General features: G+C 44.7%; 1 pseudogene; it reads right to left on the bottom strand.

Moving 5' to 3' along the window:
- Nucleotides 1-1,279: 1,279 nt before the first annotated feature.
- Nucleotides 1,280-7,560, bottom strand: part of LOC123980713 — a 37,240-nt pseudogene continuing 30,959 nt past the window's right edge.

Raw genomic sequence — 7,560 nt, 5'->3', positions numbered from 1 at the left:
TCTTTCACTAACAGGACCGCGCCAACTTAGAGGTGGTTTATGTGATCATGTTTATGAGGAGGGGTCGAGGGAAGGTGGATGAGAGAGGGTCGTATGTGCTACTGAGAACCCGGGGGTCAAGACTCAGGGTGGGGACTTATCTCTGTAGAGGCTCGCTGTGGAGCAGCTGATGGATTGTCGTCCCCCCCCCCCCCCCCCCCCCCCCCCCCCCCCCCCCCCAAGTTATTGTGCTAGGCTGTGATCGGCTCGTTGTCAGGGAGATCGTTGCAGATGTAACTGAGGTATGCGTGGGAGGACCATCGGCCGAGGCTTTTTTGGTGTGGTCCGGAATGCCTTAGCTGGCAGCGGAGGAAGAGATTGAACCTGAGTGAGTCTGTGGAGTGAACGGCAATGTCGGATAGGCTTGTGTGCCGGGAAGGGTCGTAGGCAGAGGAGGTGGTGGTGAATTCTGAGCATCGTAGGAAGCTGAAGAAAGCAAGGAGGAACATAACTTCGAGGGTAGAGTCAGTCAAGGGAGATAGATACCCGGCCCGAAGGGTCAGGATGCAGCGGGTGAGGAGGTCTGACGTCAAAGGCAAGCGTTTGAGGGTGTTACGAGGTTCTGTTTTCCTCAAGCCTTTCATCAACATGTGAATGTGGGGGTGAGAGATGGAAGGAGCTGGAGCTCCTGAGAGGAGTTTGATGAAGAAGTTGATCCTACTTAGGTATACTCGGATGGTGGATGTGCTGATCTTGAGTACCGAGTGGGTGTGGGAAATGTAACTAGTTAGGGATATGATGTCTAAAGAGGGGAACTGCAGACTGTACGAGGTATGGAAGGTTTTGAAACTGCACCATCCTTAATAGTATGATGATGTTTTGGGGGCGAGGCTGTTTATGATAGTCCTGAAGCAGAGACCAAGTGGAGAAGCTGGGGATTCAGTCGATGATCGTGACTGAAAACTGAGGGACCGCCGTTGGATGGGAGTCGGAGTTCGGCGCCGAGCATTTGAATTTCTGGAAAGAGAAACGAGGGAGTCAGCAATGGAGTTTTGTAAACCTGGGATGTGGGCAGTGCGGATGATGAATTGGTTATGGGCTGATACCAAGGATAGTCTGCGGATGAACTTCATGATGTTGAGAGATTGGGAACACCCTTTGTTTATAATGTTGACTGTGGATAGGTTGTCGGAGTGTATGAGGATGATTTTCTGGGACCACTTGTACCCCAAAGAATGGCCGCAACCATGAAAGGGTACAGTTCCAAGAGGGGGAGAGGGAAAATGCATCCGGTGGCCACTCAGGTGGCATCCGTGTAAAGGCCAAAAGCTCTGGGTGGGTGATGTGGGCGTCGTAAAAGAAAGACCCTCCAAAATCTGAGCTCCTTTTTGCAAGCGTCGTCAATGGTTACGAAGCTGTGAAGGGATGGAACTGCTGCAGATACCGAAAGCAGGTGGGAGAGGAAGGAACGACCCTGTGGAATGAGGTGACCGAGAAGTGAGAGGAGCTGGCGCTTTGTGCATCTGGTGACGAGGAGGTAGTTGGAGATTAACAGAGATATGCGTAGGAGTTTATCGTTGGGAAGGGAGGCTTGCAGGGATATGGAGTCCAGGGTGATCCAATTGAACTCGAGAGATGTGCGGGGTCCCGCAGTTTTCTCCGGGGAAAGGGGGACTCCAAGCTGGAGGAATTTCAGTGTGGTAAGGCCGTGTGCTGGAGGAAGTCGTCCAAGAGATGGATGACGTACGGGAGTCTGGTTATTGAGCAAGATCCAACACAAAGCTTCGGAAAGTGAGTCAAAGATCTTGGGGCTGCTCTTGCACCCAAAGTGAGACGGACGGAGAAGTATAAGGAGCCTTTCCAGTAGACGCCAAACAAATGCCAGAAATCAGGGTGTATGGCCAAGATCTTGAAGGTGCTGGTTATGTCGGCCTTGGCTAACCATGCACTGGGGCCAGCGAAGCGAATAAGGTTGATGGCCTGAGCGATGGTGGCGTAATGGATGGAAAACTCCTGGCTGGGTATTAAGCTGTTGATGCCAGGCGCCAGGTGTGGAGGCGCCGTGGGGGGAGAGAGATCTATGATGAGTCTCTTTTTGCTGGAGTACTTGCGGGTCGCACCAATGGGGTGTTTAGAGAACTGAGACAGTGACAGAGAGTTTGGGCAATCTTATGTATGTGGTGGTGGTTGGTTTCGCAGGTGTGTGAGATGGGACATGGGTGGTTTAATCAGTGAGGGGGAAGAGGGAGGCGTGGTCATATTCCTGAACCTGTTTACATAACTTCATTATTGGAAATGGTCTCAGTAGATGACAGGATCTGTCTCGTCTCTATCCTTTCTATTGGCCTCCATTTCCCCTCCTGTTTCCTCCCCTTCTCTCTCCCTCTTTCTCTGCCTACATGAAGCTGACTGTGGAAATGTTGTCATCATTCATACTGATGGACTGCTGATATCTTTGCCTTTCCATTCTGCAGCAACACACAGAGGCCAAAAGCTTGTCTATAAACCCTTTCCTCATGAACACATACAGGAACAAGTCTGCAAGAGGATTCAACCTAACCTGCATCGAGGAAGCTGTGCATCATACGTAAAACCCAACGGAACCATATACCCCCCCCCCCCAAATTAGCTTTATTGGCATAAATGTGTAACAATAATATTGCCAAAGCATCATACTACTACAATCACTCCCATACATTTTATTAAACAAGTAATCAAAGCGAGTGTGAGAAGTGTGTGTAAAATAAATAAACAAAACAGTAAGCGTGTGTTTAAAAATAAATAAAACCGTAACGTGTGTATATTAATAGACAATAAAATAAATAAATAATTGATTGAATTATTTCACATTTGGGCATTTCTCCCAGTAAATAGGGGAGTTTCTGTGTGTCTGATATGAATTTGAATTCAGGGTACATTTGGGAAATGTTTGCAAAGTGTTTTTGTCTTAGTGTTTTGTATTTGGGGCATGAGGTTAGAAAGTGCAGCTCTGTCACACTGGGAGTCTCTCCTCTTGTGGTAGCCAGCTCTGTCTGTGGCTACCACTTTTCTATGGTCAGGCTGTGTTCACTCAGTCTGTAAGTTGTCAACATTTTTCTTAGTTTGGGACATTTTATTGTACTGAGGTAATTTGTCAGTGTGAATTCTCTTTTTAGGGTCAGATAACATTCGAATTTACTTTGTGTTTTGGTCGTTTCTTTCCAGTATTCAATATATTTTTTTCTTTCTGCTTGCTGATAACTTGGTTTGGTCTGCTTGAGTTGGTGTTGCTGTCCTGAGGCTGTTGGGAACTTGTTTCTGCAGATAGTCTCAGGACCAGCTGGCTGAGGGGACTCTTCTCTGGTTTCAGCTCCTGGTATGTTAGGGCTTTGTGGTGATATGTGTGGGGGTTAACTGATTTTAAGTGATTGTAAAATATAAGTGATCTTTTCTGTATTTTTAGCTCTGCTCTGCACAGGTTATTTGGTTTTTTCCTCTGCACCTGCAGGATGCTCTTACAAAACTCAGTATGGAAAGATTCTATGATTGTTTTGTCCCATTTGTCAAATTCATTAAGTTTTGGCCCCCAGATTTCGCTACCATATAGAATTGGTTCTAGTACAAATTGTAAAATTTTAAGCCAGATTTCAATTGGAATATATATTTTAATGTTTCTTTTTATTGCATTGAAAGCTCTCCTTGCTTTGTCTGTCAGATCTTTCACAGCCATGTTGAAGTTCTCTGTGTATGTAATGTTAAGGCCAAGAGAAGAGTAGATTTTTGTGTGTTGTGATTTAGTGGTGTCTAAATAGAAATTGTGTGTAACCTGATTTCTGTATTGTTTCTGAAAGATCATTATCTTAGTCTTTGCTGTGTTTGCTGTCAGGGCCCAGGTCTGACAGAATCTCTGAAGGAGGTTAAGGTGCTGCTGCAAACCTTCTTTAGTAGGTGAGAGCAACACTAAGTCATCTGCATACAGCAGACCTCCGATCTCTGTGTCGTTCAGGAGGAGGCCAGGTGCCGTGGAGCTCTCTAATTGGTTCGCTAATTCATTGATATATAGGTTGAAGAGAATTGGACTGAGATTGCATCCCTGCCTCACTCCCTGGCCCTGGGAGAAGAACGCTGTTTGTTTGTTTCAAATCTTTATGGCACATTCACTTTTTGTATTTTTATCATCACCTCCAGAGTTTCCCATTTTGTGAATATCTTTTACTGATCATCTTTTTTTTTTTTTTTGTAATATTACTGTATAATTCACTAAAGTGATTAATCCAAGTATTTCCATCTTGGATCTCCAATTCATCCTGCTGGGTTTTGTTTAGGATCTAAGGATTCCTCCGTTTCACAGAGCTGGTTCTTGCTGTGTTGTTCTTTCTTAGTTTTTAGGGTGTACTTTCAGTACAGGGTGTTGTTTCAGAGTGGCCTCATATTGTCCACAGCAGAATTATTCTGGGGAAATGTTTCAGTTAGAAATAAATTAGTTAAATCATGTATGTTTTGATTTTCCAGTGCCTTTTGGTACGCCCCCATGCTGTCTGTGCTCCATCTGTATGGGTATGTGCTGTTAAACAGTTCACAGGCACTAGGGGCCCCAGACTTAGACTGAGCCCTTTTCAGATAGATAGTGATTTTGCTGTGGTCTGAGAGGGGTGTGAGGGGACTGTGAAAGCTCTGAGAGACAATGGAAGTAGATCTGTAATGAAATAATCTACCGTACTACTGCCAAGAGCTGAGCTGTAAGTGTAGCGACCCAGAGAGTCCCCTCGTAGCCCGACGTTGACCCTGTACAGACCTAGAGAGTCCCCTCGTAGCCTACCGTTGACTATGTACAGACCCAGCGTACGGCAGAGCTGTAAAAGCTTCAAACCGCTTGTATTAGTAAGCTTGTCAAAGTTCTTTCTAGCAGGACATTCAGGGAGGGGGAAGCAGGTGCTTCCAGGTAAGTGTTTGTCTCCCTGCGTGTTCATAGTGTCACTCTTTCCCCTGTTCGAGCTGTAGCATGACTAAACTACCTATGAATTTTAATAAATTCATGAGAATTAATACCAATTATGAATTTTAATCACAAAATATCAATCCATAAAAAGCTCTTGCTTCGAAAGTGGCACCACCGTAGTTGATATTAACCTAGAGTCTCCGGGCCTCTAGATAGCTTTTAATAATTATACAATTATTCACCAGTGATCAGTTAGTTAATAATCGCTCAATTATCTTAAATCAAATCAGTCAGTCTCATATCTAAAGGGTCAATTCTCTTGGCAGGGACTCAGAAGTAGGCAATACACACAATTCCTTGGTTACAGTGAATTTATTGACTAAGGTGATTATAAAAAGCTGGTACATCAGAGAAATAAACAATGAGAATGGAGGTTCGATTGTGGGAAGCATTTGACTCATACGGCAGAGGAGACTAATGAAAGTAAGCTATGAGTTTAGGAGTTAAAAAGACAATATTAACACTATTTGACATCCCTGATCACAGAATGCTTTGTTTGGTCTTACTGCTTGTCGACGGCCTGCTTTGGCCTGTTGCACGTGTCCCACACTAGCTGCCCGATCCTGGCTTTTTGCTAGGGGATTCTCCAAGGTTCTCCGTGTCTGAAGAAAAACCTCAAGGGTTGGCCGTCCTCCATCTGGCAATTCAGCTGTTTTCAGGTGTCCTTCGTTGCCACTGGCGAGTCCACTGGCGAGTCCACGTGGCTGATCTGACCTCGGTGAAGTTAGCTCAACGAAAAAGCTTAAAAGGGAACTTAGTCGTTCTTGAATTAGACTTAACTTAACGGACTGATAACTTTTAACAAAAGAGAAAATAAAACAAGTAAAGTTGCTGGAACTGAGGGACAAATCGATGTCGCGGCACTTCGCATGTGTAGCTTCAAGCGAAACAAAGACTTTGTTGCTCTGGTCGATTCTTAGGGCGTTGCCGGGAGGGCACGCCGGGTGCGTGCTGAAGCGTCCAGAGAGTCTGAGGGTCTTAGCCCTTAACACAAACAAAATTTTAAGACCTTGTGGACACCCTGCAGGAAACATAACCTACAATATGTCTTTTTAAACCAAGCCAGTGATGGCGGGACAGGGACAGGATTATGGGATGGGAGAAACAGTTTCCGTCGATCAGGTATTCACAAAAGTATTTTACTATACTATTGTCTCCAGGTTCTACAGCTGTTTATGGGCCTTTTTCTTCTTTGTTTTATAGTAACGAGCTAAAGCAGACTGAGCTGGACCATCAGAACCAGTGTGGGCTGAGCAGAGCTTCATGCAGCTTGTGGGCTTTCCTCTGGTTTGTGCTGAGAAAAGATTTGAAGCTTGTGGGCAGCGAACTCAGCCGGCACACTGCCATCTGGTGGTTTACAGAAAATATAGCAGCAGTCCGAGCAGTAAAACAGCTCACTGATGTCCTGCTGAAAGTCCCACAGGCTCAGTCAAAGTGGAGGAATGAGATAAAATGTTTCACTTGAACAATAAACCAATAAACAATATGTCTTTCTACTGATAAAGGAGAAACTGATGTTGGTTTTGTCCAAACCGTATCTGAAAACACACGAATTAATCAAGCTGATTTTGTTGATGTTTGTGTTTCTGGTTTCATGATTTATTTCTCAGTTTTTCTTCCCCTTGTGTCTTATTTCACTTCCTGTGTCTGTGCTCACCGTTTTTTCTGGATTATTGTTTCTTCATCTCAGACTGCCACCTTCACCACTGAACTGTAAGTTTTTATTGTTATTTGTTTATAAACAATGACTCACCAGACCTCCGTCTACAGAGTTTCTGCATTAACAATATTTTATGTGTCATATTAGATATTGATCTGTTGTGACTGCCCCAAATTCTTATCTAAACAGTCTGAAAACTTTAAGAGCTGTGAGGAATCTTCATTTGGTCTGAAAGTGCAGGATGCCTCCCTGGTAACAGCAGGGCTTTACACTCACCTAAAGGATTATTAGGAACACCATACTAATACTGTGTTTGACCCCCTTTCGCCTTCAGAACTGCCTTAATTCTACGTAGCATTGATTCAACAAGGTGCTGAAAGCATTCTTTAGAAATGTTGGCCCATATTGATGGATAGCGTCTTGCAGTTGATGGAGATTTGTGGGATGCACATCCAGGGCACGAAGCTCCCGTTCCACCACATCCCAAAGATGCTCTATTGGGTTGAGATCTGGTGACTGTGGGGGCCATTTTAGTACAGTGAACTCATTGTCATGTTCAAGAAACCAATTTGAAATGATTGGAGCTTTGTGACATGGTGCATTATCCTGCTGGAAGTAGCCATCAGAGGATGGGTACATGGTGGCCATAAAGGGATGGACACGGTCAGAAACAATGCTCAGGTAGGCCGTGGCATTTAAACCATGCCCAATTGGCACTAAGTGTGCCAAGAAAACATCCCCCACACCATTACACCACCACCACCAGCAGCCTGCACAGTGGTAACAAGGCATGATGGATCCATGTTCTCATTCTGTTTACGCCAAATTCTGACTCTACCATCTGAATGTCTCAACAGAAATCGAGACTCATCAGACCAGGCAACATTTTTCCAGTCTTCAACTGTCCAATTTTGGTGAGCTCTTGCAAATTGTAGCCTCTTTT

The sequence above is a fragment of the Micropterus dolomieu genome, linkage group LG12 (assembly GCF_021292245.1).
Source record: "Micropterus dolomieu isolate WLL.071019.BEF.003 ecotype Adirondacks linkage group LG12, ASM2129224v1, whole genome shotgun sequence".
NCBI classification, from domain to species: Eukaryota; Metazoa; Chordata; class Actinopteri; order Centrarchiformes; family Centrarchidae; genus Micropterus; species Micropterus dolomieu.
Note: the sequence above shows the minus strand (reverse complement) of the source record. Positions and strands in the feature narration are given on the sequence as shown.